Genomic DNA, 22,613 nt, shown 5'->3' with positions numbered 1-22,613 from the left:
TAGAGACTCGATGCAAAGAAAAAATTTATCTAGGAACAAACACAAAATTTGTTTTTATGAGTGCTTAATTTAAAAGAAAAAAGAATTTATTGAAAAAATAATAGAAGAGCGCAAAATGATCATAAACAATGCAATTTTACATGTCCCAATAAAAAGGTCTTTTTTCCTTTTAGTTCCTTAATCTTTGTTGTAGTTAGCATTTGCCTTATCAATATAACAGGTATGATTTTTTTAAGGATAAAAAAGATTTTACATTGTATTACTGAACACTTAGATAAAGTGATAGAAGGTTAAATTTACGGCATATGATAAAAAAAATTAACCACTATAATTAGGGCATTTGGTTCCCAGTGGGATCTCGATGTATCCCACAAACTTCGATCCTTTGAGTCAATTATGAGATTCAAGCTTAGTCACACTTAAAACTCTTTGTCCCTCTCCAAGGATGCATTTTGCTATAGGGTGAGGAGTTTAAGTGTAACTAGGTCTCAGACTGAGAATCAGTCCCATGGCTGGGACAAAAGACTAAAGCTTGCAGGAATATCTTGAGGTCTCATATGCACTTCTAATTTGTATAGGTGGGGAAGGAATCTAAGATCAAAATTCAAAGATAGTATCAATAGTTGCAAAAAAGAGCTAAATGAGCTTAGGCATAGAGATGATAATGAATCTGTCAAAAAATTCAACCGTATTAAGGATGAGCTTTCAAGGTAGGTAGTTCGTGAGGAAGCATTTTGGAAGTAGCGGTCTAAGGTTTATTTTGCCTCTGTGATGGAGACAAAAATACAGGTTCTTTCATGCCTCCACTACTAGTAGAAGGAAGCACAATCGTTTGGAGAAGCTCACCATAGATGATGGCATTGTTGTTACCTCTCAAAAAGGGATTAAAGCAACGGGCGAGGACTACTTCCAAAATTTATGAGGATGACTTGGTCATTGAATTTGTGCAATGCAAGATTTATGAGGATGATAATTATTACACCCTCGTGGCTTTGTTTGAGGCAAGCAAGTTCAAGAAGGTGGTGGATCAAATGCATGTCTACAAATCTCCAGGCCACAACTGTGACAACCTCTACCCCGATATACATAATTATAAAATAAAATACATGGAAATGTGGAATTACATAAAAGAGATTTTATTTTCTAAGCATAAAAGAGTTCATGTGGGTAAAAGGTATACATCCACGTTAATCAACAAATTAAAAACTTAACAAATAAGGGTATAAAAACATCTTCGACCCAAAACAAGGTCGTCTAAAAAATTTTTTACAAAAGAAAATCAAGTTAAGCAACGGAACAACATAAAGTAACATGTTCAAAATATTATGCAAATGATATAGAAAGCCATCCCCCAATGTCATATCCTATCAGAGCGTTGCGTCCCAGCGTCCTCCAGCATGAGGTTCTTTAAAGCCATCTACCTAACCATCTGCTCCCATGAGCACAAGGTTTGAGATCATCATAGGATCAAAACACAAAAAACATACAAGGAGTGAGTTATCACATTCTTAAGCAAGTAGAGATAACGAAGCTCATATATATAATATAAGTATAACAAGCTCAACTTAGCACAATTTGCATCATTTTACCACTCATTGCATAACATCACTTGTCCCAAGGATTTAATCACAAAATCACATTCCGCACCTTCACATTAACCACATGTTCAGAACAACACAACATCTCACACTCACACAATTCATTACCCATTATCGCAACCAACCCTTCAGAGGGAGGGTGGCGTGAGACTCACGGGTGCGTCTTCCAAGGGAGGAAGGCGTGCAGAGTCGCCACCAACGTTTATTCGAGGAAAACGTCAAAAAAACCAGAACGTGCGGTCTACAAATTTTAAGTGTGAAAGGTTCGGGAGTTGTCTTTATGCGTGTGAAAGGTATTAGCACCCCATGCGTCTGTCACAAGGGACAACAACCTTCAATCAAGTGTGCAAATATGACTTCCAAAACTATGTATTTCCCTTTTTATGTTTTTATGTATTTTTCCCTTTTTTTATGTTTTTTTTCTTTTTATGGGTCTTTTGTATTTTTTATCTTTTTGTGGGCCTTTTTTTATTTTTTATCTTTTTGTGGTCGACAAGGGTGTTTCCCTCGCTCCTGCGTATTCCTCAACTGCGATGAGGAAATCAAACCTACGTAGTTCTTTGAGAACTAAACGTTGGTTAAGTTGTTTTTAACTTTTTTCGCAAGATATATTTTGACCGAACAAAAGTCGTTTAAGGCATTGGACCTTTAAATGATCTTTTGATTTTTCAAAAAGGGAGAAACATTAAGGCATTGGACCATTAACAATCTCTTGTTTTTGAAAGGAGAGAAACGTTAAGACATTGGACCATTAACAATCTCTTGGGGTGGTCGACAAAAGCGGGGCTTTTGCTCCTACGTATCCTCGATTTGTGGTGAGAAACTCAGACCTACGTAGTTCTTGCGAAAAGCGGTAAAGTTATGTGTTTATTTTATGCTTTTGAACAGTTCATGTTAACCGATAAAAGCAAAGAGGATCGTTTAAGGCGTTGGACCTTAAAACGGTTTTAAGTGGCTTTTGCGAATAAAGCTTGATTTGTGGGTTGATTTTAGCCTTATTTTCACTTTGGTTATTGGTCAACTCGTCCAAGCAAACTTTCAAAGAAAAACGTCTGATTGATTTTTTTGATTATTTTATTCAAAGATATTTTGATTATTTTTTTAAGATATTTTGATTATTTTATTATTATTTTCCCTTTTTTGATTTAACCGAGGTTACAGCGTGGACAATCAGTTAGATTTTGCTTTAACTGTGATTAAACGACATTACAACACAAATGATCGGTTGAAAGCCAACAAAACAAGAAATAAATTGAAAGTCTCGGATTCAAAAACTTACCGGTTGAAGAACGAAGAACACACGAAGAACGACAAAGAACAGCGGAAAATCTTCACGAAATTGCTCATGAAAACGTCTCGGAAGTGTTACGGAAGCACCTTGGCTTGGATTTTCTTCACGGAAACACGTTTTTTCACCAAAAACAACTGAAATGCAAAACATAGGGGTCAGGGACCCTTTGGAACAACTCCCCCTCGACCTATTTATAGAAAAAATGGGGAGGAGGTTGCCGCCCAGCTCGCACAGGCGAGCAGGTGGCTTCCTCAGGAGGTTTCCTGATGCACCCACCATTTTACTAAGTTCACCCCCTTTTTCGTAATTTATGAAAAAGTTACGGAAGCATATCGGACTTGATTTTATTCTTTTTTTCTCTTCCTTCTCACTCATCTTAAGTGAAATATGCTTATTTAGGGTTACAGGAATTTTACGGAAGCATTACGGAAGCCCCGAAAGCCATTTTTCAACAAAACGAGGGAGGAGCTTGCCGCCCAGCTCGCCCAGCCGAGCTAGGTTGCTTTCTCCTTAAGCAACCCAGGCAAAAATTGCTATTTACACCCATATCTTGATAAGTTCACCCCTGTTTTTGTGTGTTTTTTACTGTTTTCCTTCCGAAACCTCACGAAACTTTATGGATTCCACGGTGATGGGTGTTAAGCCTTCCAAAGCGATCAACAATGGTCCCTAATGCAATCCTACCCCCCAAGGGCATTGGATAGAATACTCCAAGAAGATTGGGTCAAAGATGCAAGAGAATGCCCTAGGGTTCTCATGAGCCTTAGGGTAGATTTCGGGCTCATAGGCTAAGTATGAGCCCACTTATCTTTGTACATATTAGATTAAGATTTCATTAATTTTGGGCCTTGTATTTAGAGCTCCATAATGTAGGAAGGGTACCCTAGAAATATAGGATTTTCCAGCCCTTGTATTTTAGGGCAGCTAGATTAGTTTTTGTATTAGGGGTAGTTTTGTAATTTCATGTGAATTAAGTGAATATTTGATGTGTGTGTTGAGAAATAAATTTAATTGAATTGGGAGAAGCTCAATCCAATTAAATTTTAGAGGGAGAGGTGAGCATTTGCTTGCTACACCCTATTATCACATCATATAGTTACACTTTGTGCATGTCCTTTATGCTTTACATGCCTCATGACACCTAAGCACACTTAGTGAATAATCTTGGACTTGATCTTGGATTAGTGGGCTGAACCATATCTGAAATTCACTAATCATAATTAGTGAAATTTTGGCTCCAAAATTTGGCTCCACAAATTCAATTTCAAATTCAAGTGAAATTTGAATAGAAATTCAAATTCCCTCCAATTTTGTGTGACACTTAGGCTATAAATAGAGGCTATTTGTGGGCATTTTTGCAACTTTGATCATTTGAAAATTAAACTTTAGATTTCAGAGCTCTTTTAGAGCACAAAATTTCGTGCTCTTCTCTTCCTCTCCCTTCATTCATCTCCTTCTTCCTCCAAACTCTTATCCATGGCCTCCTATGGTGGTGAGCTTCTTATAGACTCATCTTCTCCTTGAAGTGGCGTCTCCTCTCTCTCTTCCTTCTCCATTCCGCTGCCATTCTTCCAAGAAGCAAAGGAATCCATTGATGAAGAAGATCCTAGGCTTACAAGCTCCAATGGAGCTTAGATCAATCGCCGGATGAAATTAGGGTGTAACAGTCTATTTACACCCCCACTTTGCTAAATACACTCCCATTTTCGTGTTTTTGGCCAATTTCTCTCCGAAAAATCCCGAAAATTTATGGATTCCACAACGATGGGTGTTAAACATTTTGAAGTGGTCAAACGAAGGCTGCATGCCGACAAACAATGGTCCCCGGATGAAATTAGGGTATGACACCCATCATCATGTAACAAGTCACAATGATCATTATGTAGGTGTTATGCAACAGATACACTAAGACTCAATCCTATACAAAATGTGGTACCATGTCGGTGAAAAACCTCATTGGACGCCTAGAAATACATGACAAGACATACCACACATAGATAAGTCGGGTCACTCTCACTAGGTAAAATCATAGGGAGACCAGTTAGGGTCATGTTATTTTGCGAGAATGCTCCAACAATGTGGGAACGACACGAGCTTAAAGGAGCACTAAAACTGGGTGTATTTACCCCAAGGCCTAGACTCCAAAGAGTCCATCAAGGTCTTTCTCTCCTAATTTAGGTCCAACCCATAAAATATTTTAGCATGCAGACTCTATCTATGAACTATACAAAATACACGACTCTTCAATTGTTCTCAAAATAATTTTAACTCGTCGCGCCTCAAAGTGATTCAAATCATTGGGTTCTCATAGTGGATCCCATCATAATACTCGTTGTGCATTAACTCGTTGCTCTTAAAAGGTCTTATAGTCGTGTGATTGTACGGTTCATAGCTCACAACTCAATGCACATAACATCTCAATACACATATGATCTCACAATTTAACACATACTCAACTTATCACATACACTCAATCTCAATGACAATGTTATAATCCCAAAGTAACATGTTATCACACCTCATGAATCATATACACGTCACACAATATTAATATATACATGACACAAACACAGGCTTTTACCTATGAACTATGCAATACACATAACTACTTAATTATTTTCAAAATCATTTTAACCCATCGCACCTCAAAGTAATTCAATTCATCGGGTTCCCACAATGGATCCCATCCTAATACCCGTCGTGCATTAACTTGTCGCCCTTAAAGGGTCTTACAATTGTGTGATTGTACAATTCATAGCTCACAACTCAATGCATATAATATCTCAATATATATGTATCTTATAATTCAATACATACTCAATTTGTCACTTACACACAATCTCAATCACAATTTCATAATCCCAACATAACAATTTATCATGCTTCATGAATCATATACACATCACACAATAGTAATATTTGCATGGCATTAAACATATATATATATATATATATATTAAATCAAACTATATTATTTTCAATTAAAAAAAGTTTCTACAACAATTAAATTAAAATTGTATCAAAAGAAATTACTACTAAGCATTAACTTTACAACTTTCTTTAATTTATTATTTGATTACTTTTATTATTACAATGTATATATAACATGCAAATCATCATCGCATGAAGATACATGACAAAGAAAATAATTTGTATAAAATGATCAACTAAAGAGAAGATTATTTAGAGTACAATTCACATTCTTTAATAAAGTGCAATTGATGTGTGTGGTGTCAAATATCAAAAGTGCAGTGGTATAGGACATAAAAATCACGTATGATTTTGATTTGATTTTAAAGTTTATTTTAATATAACATTACAATATACCTTTTTCAATCTACTTCAATATGCAAAACAAACACAAAGGTATTTTTTTCTTTTGACCATTTATTCTTTATCACAGTATGCTAGATTCAAATATAAACTCATAACACAAATTAACTAGTAAAGACATCATACTAATTATTCAGTTTCATCAATTCACATTAATTAGAAAAAATCCAATTTCTAGGATTCTCACTCAACACAAGAACATATCAATTTCACAACAATTTCGCATTGGGACATCAATTGATCGGTTAAACATATATAATTCACGGTTATAATTGCAATGGTAGAATCAAAATTGCAGAAACACCCCAAGACCCATCCCAATTGATGCTCTAAGGATCTCTAGCAGTTCCCTAAGATTCCTCAACCTTTTTCTCTGGTTGCTCTACTAAGGTTTACAAGCGTCAGAGAGAAGAAGAAGGGAGTGAAGCCACAATTTCATTGTCTCCATGCAATGAACATTTTTCTCTCTACAAACATTATTTCCCAAATCCCAACGGTGGTAATATGAGAAAATGAGTTCCAAAGGTTGTTTGTACCAAATTTTGTCAAAATTGAACAACAACAAGAAGGTAATCTAATGATCCATATTTTAGTATATTTTGAAATATTTATGTTACGTCGATTTTAGTCTATATGAACGAGGTAGCAAATGATTTTGGACTAATATGAAACTTTGCAAATGTGACTTATGTGAAAGAAACTTTCAATAAAGTTATAAAATGTTATAATAGTTGTCAAAGTTAAACCAATGTAATTTGATCTCTCCTGATATATATATATATATATATATATATATATATATATATATATATATATATATATATATATATATATATATATATATATATATATATATATAAGGATGAGAATCTCAAATTTTATAATTGATATTTTGGTATATGGAAATCAAATTATTTTAAAATAATAATAATTACTTCCTCTGATCCTTTTTATAAAAAAACAAATGAATTATTGTTTTGGTCCTAATTATAGGAAACATAGACCCACTTTAGATGTATTATTATTACTTGCTAAATTTCTTTTCTACCTTTCATTTATTGTGGAAGATTTTCATTAATTCTCCATGCAAGTTGATGTATTTAATAACCTATTAACAATACAAGTATATTCATTGGTGAAAAAACATTATACCTTGAATTTTGTCTAGTGTCATTAAATATTATGACTACTTCCTATGGTATTTTTGGAATAAGATTTAAATTTATGATATTAATTAAATTAACTAACCTACCTACTTTTATTGGTCTTGATGACTTTGTTATTCATTTCTTATATAAAGTATCAGAGGGAGTATTATATATAACTAAAATAATCAAGTTATACATATTGATTTTATAATTTTTACTATAATTCCAACAAGTGATTGGACAACGGCGATGACAATATCCAAATTTATAACCTTGTGCAAACTATTCAATCCTTTTACTACTAGTTAAACCTTAATAGGTTATATTGCATTATTATTATAAATAATTTATTTAGTAAACGTCAGGTCTATTGGAGCAAAATCCTTTTGAAGGTCAAGTTTTAATCTCAACAAACTTTCAAGAAGCAAATTCTAAGTTATACGAACTTAGCTACTAATGGTTAGCTTTGAGATGTGTTTTGTAAGATATGACTTGTTCAAAAGCATGAAGATGTGAAGCATCAACCTGCAGAATGCCAACCTTCTGGAAATAGATTCTTCTATTTCAAAAGCAAGAGTAGTAGCAGGAGAGCACCAAAAGTAAGAAGGGCAATCATGTTTTCCTTATCAAAGTACAAATATCAGAAGTTGTGTATGCTCAAAAGCATGGTTTAGAAGATATATTTAGTCAAGAGGTAGATATCGAAAGCTACACATGACTCAAGTATCGTCAAATGATACATTGTTGAACAAAAGAAGGAAAATGAAGAAGTCTACACTACTCATAATCATACATATGTCCTTTGCATCTCATTTTTATATGAGACATGATATTGTGTGTTATCATCTTTGTCTATTAACTCATATATGAAAGGACAACTACAAGATCTAGTTCCTGATCACCTATAAAGTATTGTAAAGGTGGAGGAATAGAAGAAGGGACAATTATTGAGTATGTAACTACAAGATTGTATCCTATGTCACTTGCATTTTTGTTAACAATGATAAAATTATGCATGCGATAAGAAGTAGTGGTAGTTGGTGGACTAACAGTGACCTTAGTGGTTACAACCATGGGAAGTACAATTATAGACATTGTTATCGTGCTATGTCCAAACTCAATTTCCAGAAGTCCTTCTAGTTGTTGGAGTCAAATCCATATTTGAAACGCTAAATCATAATCTAAATTACGCACATCAATCTTCATCGTAGGGTGGTGAAGGGAACTTTAGTTTGAGATTACTAGAGTCCCATTGGGCATGCCAATTTATGTTGGTGTGAAAATTCTAACTATCAAGTGTTGGAAATAGCTAATTACCAACAAATGATTCCCTTTATGCGAATGACTTGAGGAAGAAATTTTGTCCCTCAATTGGTTTCCTATTCCACTTGAAAAGGCTTTCTAGTAGTCATTGAACTAAAGTTGATATGCTGTGATGCTTAGGAAATTGCGATAAAGGAAAGTGATAAAGAAAGCTATAAATAAAAGATAAATTACTAGAAAATATAGATTTGATTGATTTGGTTGTGGACTTGGTTTACATTGTGTTTTCTTCTATTATAATGCATTCAAGCATTAGTCATTTTTTGGGTATGCCTAACATTTTCCGATAACTACCCATGTATGGCAGTTATGGGTGCATGTTTCCATCATAGACAATTGTTCTAAAATATGTCCCTAGACATTTTCCCATATTCCGACCTTTGCCTACTTCATTCCACACGTAGAAAAACAATTGTTAACTTCCACTTCCTATTTCTCCTATTTTTAAGGAAATCATGGCTCCACATACATTTAGCCTTTGAAAGTTGCCTACAACTACTGACCACATTCAAATCTTCTCTCCAACATGGTCTTCCTTGAAGTAGGTTTGTTTCTAGGTTACCTCTTAATCCAATTCTGCACTAGCCATAAGAAATAGTCATTAGTCGCTAACTGTCAGAAAGTGGTTATTTTAGTTGTTAGTGTTAGAAACAACTATTTTCATCATCAGTTATTTTTAGTGTTTGGCCAAGCTAAAATTTGTTTAGATTAAGCTACATTAGTTGATGGACATTGACTGCATTAGTTGAATAAACTAGTTGTTAGCTAACAATAATCGACTACACTTGTCGCGACCTGCCCTCCGGCGGAGGGGGGGGGGGGCGAAAAGGCCTCTCGGTTCAAGGGTGCGTCTTCCATTGAAGGAAAACGCGTGGAGTCGCCACCAATGTTTATTCGAGGAAAACGTTAGAAAAAACCAAAAGACGATGGTCTACGTATTTTTGAAATGAGGGTTCGAGAGTCATTTACGCACGAGGAAGGTATTAGCACCCCATGCGTTCGTCACAAGGGACGACAGCCTCTAATCGAGTGTGCAAATCATGAATTCAATATTACTTATTTTCCCTTTTATCTTTATGCTTTTTTATGTATTTTTCCTTTTTATGTTTTTTACTTTTTTGTGGTCGACAAGGGTGTTTCCCTTGCTCCTATGTATTCCCTAATTGTGATAAGGAAATCAGACCTACATAATTCTTTAGGAACTAAACGTTGGTTAAATTATTTTTATCTTTTTTCGCAAGATTGATTTCAACCGAACAAAAGTTGTTTAAGGCATTGGACCTTTAAACGATCTTTTGATTTTTGACAAGAGAGAATCGTTAAGGCGCTGAACCCTTAACGATCTCTCGATTTTTGAGAGGAGGGAAACATTAAGGCATTGGACCTTTAACGATCTCTTGATTTTTGGAAGGAGAGAAACGTTAAGGCGTTGGACCTTTAACGATCTCTTGATTTTTGGGAGGAGAGAAACGTTAAGGCATTGGACCTTTAACGATCTTTCCATTTTTTGGGAGGAGGGAAATGTTAAGGCGTTGGACCTTTAACGATCTCTCCATTTTTGGGAGGAGGGAAACGTTAAGGCGTTGGACCTTTAATGATCTCTCCATTTTTGGGGTCGACAAAAGTAGGGCTTTTGCTCCTATGTATCCTCAATCGCGATGAGGAACTCAGATCTACTTAGTTCTTTGTAAAGCAAGAAAGTTATACGGAGTGTTGATTTTAGACTTTTAAAATGACTCATTTTAACCGATAAAAGTAAAAAGGGACCGTTAAGGCGTTGGACCTTGAAGCGGTTTCAATTGACCTTTTTGCATGCAAAAACTTGATTTGTGAGTTGATTTTAGCCTTAGTTTCACTTGGTTATTTTTCAACTCATTTTCAAAGTAAGTGTCCGGTTTGAAACTTGCCTTTTTGATGATTAATCGAGGTTACAGCCTGAGCGATCGGTTGAATTTTATTTTAAAGGCGATTAAACAAGATTACACCACAAACAATCAGTTGAAATTCATTTAAACATTAATTAAGTGAGATTACAGCTTAAACGTTTGGTCGAAACTCGCTTAAAACAAAGGAAAAGAATACCGAAAGTAGAAGAATGAAGATGAAAGCATTCAAAGCTTCAAAATAAAATACTAACCGGTTGAAGATCGACAAAGAACGTCCACGAAATTGATCACGAAAACATCTCGGAAGTGTTACGGAAGCTCTTAGGCTTTGATTTTTTTCTTCTTTCTTCTTCTCCTCACTAATTTTAAGTGAATTTTGAATACCAAGGGTGCTGAACCCCTTCCCCTCAACCCCTAATGCCATTTTATAGAAAAAATGAGGGAGGTGGTTGCTGCCCAGCTCACCCAAGCGAGCTAGGTAGCTTCCACCTGAAGCAACCTCCCTCCAGAATATTCCAGATGGGCCCAGGGCTAGATACACCCCCCATAATTGATCAGTTCACCCCCCATTTTGTGTTTTTTTGGCTGATTTCCTTCCGAAATGTCATGAAACTTTACGGATTGCACGGCGATGAGTGTTAAGCATCTCAGTTTGATTAGCAAAGGTCCGCATATTGACAAACAATTGTCCTCGGATGAAATTAAGGTGTGATAGTTGCCCCTCTTTACTTATCTTTTATTGGAGATAAAAGGGAAGTAAAGATAAGACACTAATTTCGTTTGAGCTTAAACTCCACCCGACCGACCAATAGCTCAATCGGCAAAACTTGTCAAAAGAAGGAGCATAAAAGGTGTTGGATCAAGTAGTCTCAGAATAATTAAGAAGGGGGGGGTTGAATTAATTATTATTGAACCTTTACTAATTAAGAATCTACCCTTCTTAGGCTTTTACTATGTTGTTAAGAAAATAAAGAATAGAAATAAAAACTTAACCAAAAGTAAAAGTGATTATTAAAGTGCACATCGGAAATTAAAGAGTGTAGGGAAGAAGAAGACAAACACAAGAGTTTTATACTGGTTCGGCAACAACCCATGCCTACATCCAGTCCCCAAGCGACCTGCGGTCCTTGAGATTTCTTTTAAACTTGTAAAAACCTTTACAAGCAAAGATCCATAAGGGATGTACCCTCCCTTGTTCTCTTTGAACAACCTAGTGGATGTACCCTCCACTAGAACTGATCCACAAGAGATGTACCCTCTCTTGTTCTCAGTCATAACAACCCAAGTAGATGTACCCTTTACTTGTACCACAAAGGATGTACCCTCCAATGTGTTAAGACAAAGTTCTTAGGCGGTTAGTCCTTCGAAACTTTGTGAAGGGGGAAACAAAAGAATTCTCAGGTGGTTAGTCCTTTGAAATCTTTTGTTTATGGGAAAGGGAAGAATCAAAAGAATTCTCTGACTGTGTCGTTTTGAATTCTTTGACAAGGGAGAAGGGAGACACAAAAGAATTCAGGCGGTTAGTCCTTCGTTCTTTTGGAAAAGGGAGAAAAGAGACACAAAAAGAATTCAGGCGGTTAGTCCTTGGCGAATTCTTTTTGGCAAAAGGAGAAGGGAATGAAAAAGATGAATAGCATAAGTTTTTTTTCAAGGTTTGGAAAACCAGAAAACTTAAGAAAGCTTTTACAAAGGAAGAAGAAGAAGAAGTTCAAAGAGATTCAAGGGTTGTAAAGGATTGTAATGATTGTTCAGAATGAATTGAATGAATGAAATAAAATGCAAATGAAGGTCTTGCTTTTATAGACTCTTCATGTCTGGTCAAGAAAACCATTAGAAGAGTTATGACCTTTAGAAAAACTTGAAAACCATTGGAAGAGTTACATCTTTTAATTTTTGTTCAAAACTTATCACTGGTAATCGATTACCAAATCATTGTAATCGATTACACAAAGCATTTTTGTGAAAGGATGTGACTCTTAACATTTGAATTTAATTTCAACGTTCAAACACACTGATAATCGATTACCAATATATTGTAATCGATTACACCATTTTGAAATTGATTGTAATGTTGTAAATTCAATTGAAAGCTTTTTGAAAACAAAACTTGCCACTGGTAATCGATTATAGTAAGCTGGTAATCGATTACCAGAGAGTAAAAACTCTTTGGTAAAAGCTTTTGTGAAAACTTCATGTGCTACTCAATGTTTTTGAAAAACTTTTTTGTACTTATCTTGATTGAGCCTTTTCTTGATTCTTGAATCTTGAGTCTTTAATCTTGATCTTGATTATTCTTGATTCTTGATTCTTGAAAACTTGAAACTTGAAACTTGTGTTGAATCTTTCTCTTGATTCTTGAATTGTTCTTGACTCAATCTTGAAATCATTCTCATGGGTTTTTGTCATCATCTTTGTTATCATCAAAACACCTTGAATCAATATTGATTCATCATCATGAAGCAATGAAGCTTGCTTCTACAAAAGGCAGCAAGTGCATCAGCAAAATCCTTGGTGCCTTGAAAGTGACAAAAATAGATAACTGTGATGTCTCCGCATGCTATCAGACTCGCTTGTCTCGGGATAGCAGGGGAAACTTCAGTAGCCTTGATCGACAGACGTTGAGTCTTTTGACAAGGGAAACAAATGACTATGTTTTTCTCTGCATGCTATCGGACTCACTGGTCTCTGGATAGCAAAGGGAACTACAACAATTTTGAAAATAACGAAAGGTGGAAGACCATGATTTGTCCCCGCATGCTGTCAGACTCGTTTGTCTTTGGATGGAAAAGGAGACTAAAATAGTCTCAGTCAAAAGACACTGAGGTCTTTGACAAAGGAAGCAGATGACCAATTTTGTCTCTGTGTGCCATCAGACTCGCTTGTCTCTAGAAGGCAAAGGTGTGGATAACCATGGGGTGTCTCTGCGTGTCATCGGACTTGCCGTCTCTGGATGACTGATCGGAGTCGTATCCGAATCAAATACACATTAAAATGAAGTATCTAGGAAGTGATCCTAGGTCTTCTCCCAGTGAGGAATGATCAAACAAACGTTCATAACATATAATAATAAAACAGTAACGAAATGGGGGGGGGGTTGTTTGTTTTTGTAATTTAAATAGCAAGCAAACTTGAATTTAAAAAAATAACAGAACTAAAACATGTTGTTTCCCCTTGATTCAAAAGCAAGTCTCTTATCCTAGGTTACGAGAATTTATCCCTAATCAGTTCAACCACTTAATCTAACCCGAAATTAATTTACTAAGCGAAAATTAACACAAGGCTGTTATTATGTGATTAAGCAACACATACACCAATTAATCCCTCTCACATGTCTATTAAGCATGATTGTTAATTAAGCACAGAGACAATTAATCAAGCATGAAGCATGTATGGATTAATATCAGCAACAAATACAAAATAATTGGTGAAGGGGAAAAACTGATCAGAATTTAATATTAATAACAAAACCTCAAAGAGAGCTATGCTTAATCCTCAAGAGAAAACAACACTAGAGATTCAGCCTTCCATTAACAGTAGAAACAAAAAGGAAATCAAAGGCAGAAAACAAACTGATATTAGAATACAAAAATGAAAACAAAACTGGAATTAAAAGTAGAAAATGAAACTGGAATTTGAAGCAGGAAATGAAAATGGAATTGCTACGTAAACAGTACCATGCGCGTGATCAGTAACACGAGAAACTGAAAATGAAACCCTACAACAGCTCCCTTTGCGTGAACAATAACCCTAAAAACTGAAAATGAAACCCTACAATCTCCCCTTCGTGAACAGTAACCGGACCACCCTTAAAACCCTAGCAGCTGGGCTCACTAAAGGTCACTAGGCCCTAAAGCTTACAAATCTGATTTTTGGGCCCAATAAGGTCTGGTGGCCCAATTACAAAAATACAGCCCAAAAACGAAATAAAATAAATCTGGACGACAAATAAAATTGTCTGCTTTCTTTAAGTCCAAGCCGGTTCAGCCCAATTCCGGATCCAAGCCCAATTGCTTATAATTCTTTTGAAATGAAATTAAAACACAGAATTAGTCAAGTAGGCCCAAATGATAAAACTACATAATTAATTTGACAGTTAAGGCTAATCGGTAATTAAAATGGTGACATAAAGGGGTAAGAAATAGGAGAAAATAATGACACATCAAATTTCCCCACACTTAGCCTTTTGCACTCCTGGGCAAAATAAAAAAGCAGAGCAAGGAACAAATCTAGAGACATTAAAGAGAGACAAACAAACACAAAAACATTTACATATTTCTCAATGAATATGAAGGAATGAAAGGAATGGGCAACATCCAATGCGTAAAGAGTTAAAGAATCAAGACAGTCATGAAAATCATCCAAGCACCTCAAACATGGCAAGGTAGTTAATCAGCTCAAGAATTGACTGAAAAGTGATAAAGCCTCACAAGATATGCACTCTATCTCTCAAGTGTCTAGGTTACTGTTTACTCTCAGAGCACCCATGAAAACAAACACCACATAGACTTGGCAAGACTCTAAAATTGACAACCAAACACCACAAACACATGCACATGAGGATAAAAAGGTCTTTAAAGGTTGTAATGGGGCCAGGGGCAAGGTAGAGGAAAGTATGGGATAAGTAGCTAAAACCCAAAGGAATAGAGGAGCAATGGGGAATAAGTGGAAATTTAGCAAAAGTAGTAAACTCAAAACCAAAATTAAGAATTAAGCATAAAAAGTAAACCCAAAACCTCCAATATCAACAAAATCAACCAAGTCCTCAAACCAGTCCAAGTCCTCAAAACAAGACCTCATTTATTCAACTTCATTCTTTTTCTGTTTTTCTCTTTTTTTTTTGTTTTTTTTAACAATAGCATTTGAAAGCATTTTGAATATTTGAAAAATAAAGCAACAATTAGGCAATATATGTATATACATTAAGCATGGCAAAAAATACATCATCAAGCATGGCAAAAAAAAAAACATATCATCCAATGAAACATACCCCCCCACACTTATTCCCAAAAAAATTCCAAAGCTCCAAAATTCCTTAAGGGTAGGGTGAGATCATGGTTTTTCACTTAAGGCTTGTAATGAACTTCAAAACAAAGAAAGAGGAACATAGGCTCAAAGGGGCTATCAAAGGAATTAATTCAAGGTAGGCTCATTTGGCTAGAGGCTTATAAGAGCAAAATGCCTAAATCATCTCCCAACATGCATGTGAACCAAGAAGTATCAACAAGAGTCAAGCCAAGGCTATTGTGCAAGCAATCAATGGGGCAAAACACACCGAATAAAATAGATGATGATGGCTCAAAATCTCACCAAGGGTAAATCTATCACTTTCAATTCAACCTTTCAAAACTAACTTGACATGTAGAGAAAAACAAGGATTTCAATTCCCAAAATGCCAAGAAACTCCTATTTCAAAAACAATTACCCATTACCTGTACATAACCTAGAATTCCATAAAACCAAAATAACAAAATTAACCTAGAAAACCCCAAACAAAGAACAATCTCCCCCCTACACTTAAACAACACATTGTCCTCAATGTAGCACAATCATAAGATCAAGAGCAATCAGAACAATAAATAAATTTGAACAAGTGCAATAAAAGTAAAGAAGGAGACAGAAAAAGAAAACTCCTTAAGTCATGGCAGAAGAGAAGTAGGGTGAAGTAAGGAGGTCTCCTCCACCACTACATCCATCAAGGAGGGATTTGTGAGGAATGGTTTCAGCCGGTGCCAATTGACCTTGAAGCTCTTATCTGTGGATTCACTTTTGATCTCAATTGTACCATAAGGGAAAACATTAGTCACCACAAAAGGACCAATCCACTTTGACCTCAACTTACCACTCATGAGTCCGAGCCTAGAGTTATACAATAAAACTTTTTGTCCAACCACGAAGTCCTTCTTAGCTATCAAGCTGTCATGGAACTTCTTGGTCTTCTCCTTGTAGAATTTGGAATTCTGATAGGCTTCTAAACGGATCTCATCTAGCTCACTTAGTTGCAACTTCCTTTCCTCTCTAGCCTGATCAATAGAGAAGTTGTAGGTCTTTACAGCCCAGTAGGCTCTATGCTCTATCTCTACAGGAAGATGACATGCCTTGCCAAAGACAACCCTATAAGGAGACATTCCTATGGGTGCTTTGTAGGCAGTCATATGCTCCCAAAGAGCATCATCCAACCTGGTGCTCCAATCCTTTCTGTTTGACTGCAAAATCTTCTCCAAGATCCTTTTTATCTCCCTGTTTGAAATCTCAGCCTGCCCATTAGTTTGGGGGTGGTAAGGTGTGAAAATTCTGTGCACGACCCCATACTTTTTGTGCAAGGCATACATGGATCTGTTACAAAAATGGGCGCCTTGATCACTAACGATGGCTCTAGGGACTCCAAACCTGCAAAACAGATTAGATCTAACAAAATCTACAACAACCTTAGCATCGTTAGTTCTGGTGGCTTTGGATTCCACCCATTTTGAAACATAATCAACAACAAGGAGAATATAAACAAAACCAAAAGAGACAGGGAAAGGCCCCATAAAGTCTATACCCAAAACATCAAACACCTCACAGAACAACATGGGTTGTTGAGGCATTTGCTGTCTCTATGAAAGTGAGCCGCCTGCTCTCTGACAAGGCTCACAAGTGCTACAGATTCTCCACGCATCCTTAAAGATGGTGGGCCAATAGAAACCGCAGTCAAGCACCTTACGAGCTATCCTTTGTATGCCAAGATGACCACCTAGAGCAGAAGAATGACAAAATTGCAGGACCGAGTCAATCTCATGGTCTGGAATGCATCTCCTAATAACCTGGTCACTGCACAACTTCCACAAATAGGGGTCATCCCAAATATAATGCTTAGCATCGCTCTTAATTTTATCAGTTTGAGCTTTAGATGCTAAGGGAGGAAAAATAGAAGCAGCCAAATAATTCACAATATTAGCAAACCAAGGAGTGGGGAAGGAATCATAAATATTATATAGAATGTACAAATGGTCATCCGGAAAATCATCCCGAATGGGTGAGTCCTCAGATGCACGCTCAATCCTACTCAGGTGGTCAGCCACGAGGTTCAGTGCACCGCTCCAATCACGGATCTCCAAATCAAACTCTTAGAGCCAAAGCATCCACCTGATCAATCTAGGCTTTGATTCAGCCTTCTTCAACAGGTACTTTAGAGCTGCATGGTCAGTATAAACAATAACACGAGTACCAAGCAAATATGAACAAAATTTCTCAAGAGCAAAAACTATCACTAATAGCTCATTCTCTGTGGTGGTGTAATTTGCTTGGGCAGCATCCAAAGTTCTGGAAGCGTAGTAGATCAATCGAGGTAGCTTGTCAATCTTTTGAGCAAGGACAACCCCCAATGCATAATTGGATGCATCACACATCAACTCAAATGGGGCTGTCCAATCAGGTGCCTGAATGATAGGGGTGGTAGTCAACGCACGCTTGAGGCAATCAAAATCCTCTTTGCACCGGTCATGAAAATCAAACTCCACCTCCTTTTGCAACAGATTGGATAGTGGAAGGGCCACTTTGCTGAAGTCCTTGATAAAGCGCCTATAAAACCCTGCATGGCCAAGAAAAGAATGAACCTCTCACATGCAAGAGGGGTAAGGCAATTGTGAAATAACAGCTATCTTTGTAGGGTCTACCTCTATGCCCCTACTGGAAATGATATGCCCTAAAACTATACCTTGTTCTACCATGAAGTGACATTTTTCAAAATTCAGCACAAGGTTAGTTTCAATGCATCTATTTAGAACTCTATCCAAACTATCCAAACATGCATCAAAAGAGGATCCATAAACAGTAAAATCATCCATAAACACCTCTATGCAACTCTCTAAAAAGTCACTGAAAATGCTAAGCATACACTGTTGGAAGGTACCAGGGGCGTTGCATAGGCCAAAGGGCATCCTCCTATAGGCAAAAGTGCCAAAGGGACAGGTGAATGTGGTCTTTTCTTGATCCTCAGGAGCAATATGAATTTGTAAATAACCAGAAAAACCATCAAGAAAATAGTAATGAGACTTACCTGCCAAGCGCTCAAGCATTTGATCAATGAATGGTAGAGGAAAATGATCTTTTTGGGTTGCCTGGTTCAGCCTCCTATAATCAATGCAGACTCGCCAGCTGTTCTGCACTCTTGTGGGGATAAGCTCATCCCTCTCATTCTTGATCACTATGATGCCTATCTTCTTAGGAACCACTTGGACTAGACTCACCCACTGGCTGTTAGAAATGGGGTAGATGATTCCAGCTTGCAAGAGCTTGGTCACCCCCTTTTTCACCACATCTAGAATGATCCTCAGATGGATGTTTCATGGCATCAAGAATGTTAAAATGAACTACAATATCACCAAATTCCATAGACAATGTGCCAGCATAAACATCTATCTTGGTTCGGGCTATTTTCATAAATGGCCTACCTAAAATAATTGGACCTGAACCATGGGAAAATCCCTTTTCCATATCAAGAACATAAAAATCAGCAGGAAAAATAAGTTCACCAACCCGAACCAACACATCCTCTATGAAACCTGTGGGGTAAGCAACACTTCTATTTGCCAAGTGAATCACCACATCCGTAGGTTACAAAGGCATGCTAGATCTAGCATGGCATTCTCAAATTTGTTGTTCCCAATAATGCAAGGTATACAGAACTTACCTAGGTCCTTACATTTCTTAGGAATGTGAGGAATAGATTTACCTATCAATGCTGACACATTTCTGCCCATGCTAATCCTTTCATTGCCTTTGAGCCTCCTTTTGTGGGTGCACAACTCCTTTAGAAACTTGACATATCTTGGAATTTGCTTGATGGCATCTAGCAAAGGTATGTTCACCTCTACTTTCCTAAAGGTCTCCAAGATCTCCTTATCCACTTCTTCCATCTTTTTGTTTGGAATTGCTCTAGGTGGAAATGGAAGAGGGATAGGAGGTTGCTGCAAATCAAAACTACTAGAAGAAGGTCCATCTGCATGAAAATTTTTGTTAGCTCCCTCATGATCAGGAAGCTTTCTCTTTTGTGCAGCTAGGTCATCCTCTTTTTCAGGTGTAGTATGAAGCTTGACAGGTTCAAGTGCAGGTGCTGCTACTGGTGGAGGGACTTCAATTTGCTTGCCAGACTTCAATTTGCTCTTTTGGAAGGCTCCCCCAATCCCTAAAGCCCTAGTAATATGTTTCACTAGGAATGTGACCGGCCCCAGGTCCGAGTACCCCCCGATAGTGCCCAAGCCGACGCCATTTTCCAATCAAAGCAATAAGGCCATCCCATGGAAATATACCCTTCCCGCTTTTGGAGAAGGGGCTGCAACCGAGGTTGACTCCTTGTCAGCCAAGGTGACCAACATTACCGGCCTTAGTGGCGTAACCCGCAGTGGCCAGGTGTTCGCTCCCCCTCACTCAGCGGAATTTCCCTCCAAGGGGAAAGCACCCATGACCCAAGAGTCCGCGGGCGCGGCCACCCCCTCAAAAGAAATGGATCCCCCGGTAGTAAAGGGAGTTGAAAAGAAGGAAGGTCTCCAAGGAAAGGCGGTGACCTTGGAAGAGGCTCATGAGTTCCTTCGTCTCATTCAACAAAGTGAGTTTAAAGTAGTTGAGCAATTGAATAAAACTCCAGCAAGGATCTCCTTGCTCGAACTGCTCATAAGCTCTGTGCCTCATCGTGGACTATTGATAAAGGTCCTCAACGAAGCCCACGTAGCACACGACATCTCAGTCGAGGGTTTTGAAGGCATTGCTAATCACATAATTACCAATAACTATATAGCGTTCGCGGAAGAAGAGATTCCAGTTGAGGGGAGAGGGCACAACAAAGCTCTACATGTGTCTGTTAGATGCATGGACCATGTCATCGCTAAGGTACTCATCGATAATGGTTCAAGTTTAAATGTGATGCCAAAGACCACCTTGGAGAAACTTCCTGTTAATGCGTCACGTCTAAAACCGAGTTCGATGGTAGTACGAGCTTTCGACGGTAGTCGGCGGGAGGTGATGGGGAAATTGATATCCCCATTCAGATAGGCCCCCACACTTGCAATGTGGTTTTCCAAGTGATGGACATAAATCCCGCCTACAGCTACCTTTTGGCGAGGCCATGGATTCACGCACTAGGAGTGGTCCCTTCGACGCTTCACCAGAAATTGAAGTTCGCGGTTGGTGGACTCTTGGTGATAGTGTCGGGCAAAGAGGATATGTTGGTAAGCTGCCCCTCCTCAGCACCATATGTAGAGGCAATGGAGGAATCATTGGAAACAACTTTCCAATCCTTCGAGGTGGTAAGTTGTGCCTCTGTGGAAACAAGTCCATTGCTACCTTGTCTCTCTAATGCGGTCCTGATGGTGGCGCGGGTAATGCTCAGGCACGGTTATGAGCTCGGAATGGGTCTGGGCAAGGACAGCCACGTGAATGCCGATGTGGTTGACATTAGGGGTAACCCGTACAAATATGGGTTGAGGTATGAACCCGGGAAACCTGGAAGAAGGAATGCACCATCAAGACTCCGGGCAGATAGGGCATGACCCGGTCATGTTAGCCAGTGTTTCACAAGTGCCGGGATAATGTTCGAGGAAGAAGTGGCGGCAATAGGAGAAGAGGCTCCACAAGATCCGCCGAGTTTCGTGTGACCGTGCCATCCCAATTTCCAAGTGGGGAACTGGCACGTGATGAGCCAGTCGGAAGTATATACCGCTGATTCAATGTAATTGGAGGCTATAGATTCCTTTCTCTTTTGTTTTGTGAAACCTACCTTATTAAATAACAAAGAGATCTTGTTTCATCTGTTCTTGCGATTCCACCTTTTCTCATATCATTTTGCATGTTTTTGTTTTTTGTCTTGAATGGTATAGATGTGAGGATCGATCCTTTGAGGATCCTAACAACGAGGGTTTGATAATCGATTTTGACCGAGAAGTAAGTCAAACAATAAACGAAGAAGAGGAAGAGGATGTCCTTTCACCAGAGTTGGAGAGATTGATCGCTCAGGAAGAACGCGAAATGAAGCCTCACCAAGAGGAAACCGAGTCGATAGACTTAGAGACCGGAGAGGGAAAGAAAGAAGTGCAAGTAGGAATCGGTATGACCGCACCTATCCGCCGAGACTTGGTAACCCTTCTTGAAGAATATCAAGACATCTTCGCATGGTCGTACCAAGACATGCCAGGTCTGGACCTCGGCATTGTGCAGCATAGGTTGCCATTGAATCCTGGGTCTTCCCTGGTTAAGCAAAAATTACGAAGGATGAGACCCAAAATGTCTTTGAAAATTAAAGAAGAAGTGAGAAAGCAGTTCGATGCATGTTTCTTGGCTGTGGCTCGATACCCGGAGTGGGTAGCCAACATTGTCCCTGTCCCCAAAAAGGATGGCAAAGTGCGAATGTGCGTAGACTATCGGGATTTAAATCGAGCCAGTCCTAAAGACAATTTTCCCTTACCACACATTGATATACTAGTAGATAATACAGCTAAGTTCGCCCTTTTCTCATTTATGGACGGTTTCTCATGGTATAACCAGATAAAAATGGCACCCGAAGATGTGGAGAAGACCACTTTCGTCACCCTATGGGGAACATTCTGCTACAAAGTGATGGCCTTCGGGCTAAAAAATGTTGGGGCAACCTATCAACGTGCCATGGTAGCTTTATTCCATGACATGATGCATAAAGAGATAGAAGTCTATGTAGATGACATGATTGCCAAATCTCGGACCGAGGAAGAACACCTCATCAATCTACTTAAGCTGTTTGAAAGGCTACGGAAATACCAACTGAAACTAAATCCCGCCAAGTGCACCGTAAAGTCGGGAAAGTTGTTGGGTTTTATCGTGAGCCAGAAAGGGATAGAGATAGATCCCGAGAAAGTGAAGGCTATTCTTGAAATTCCAGAGCCACACACGGAGAAGCAGGTTCGAGGTTTCCTGGGCAGGTTGAATTACATTGCAAGATTTATCTCGCAACTCACCCCTACCTACGAGCCCATCTTCAAACTATTGCGTAAAAACCAGGCGGTCCTGTGGAATAGCGACTGCCAAG

At 38.0% G+C, this 22,613-nt stretch overlaps 1 pseudogene; it reads right to left on the bottom strand.

Annotated features, from left to right (window-relative positions):
• Positions 1-17,715: 17,715 nt before the first annotated feature.
• The window catches only part of LOC114383471, a 55,252-nt pseudogene continuing 50,354 nt past the window's right edge, over positions 17,716-22,613 (bottom strand).

The sequence above is a fragment of the Glycine soja genome, chromosome 14, assembly GCF_004193775.1.
Source record: "Glycine soja cultivar W05 chromosome 14, ASM419377v2, whole genome shotgun sequence".
Classification (NCBI taxonomy): Eukaryota; Viridiplantae; Streptophyta; class Magnoliopsida; order Fabales; family Fabaceae; genus Glycine; species Glycine soja.
This window is presented reverse-complemented; position numbering and strand designations above follow the sequence as displayed.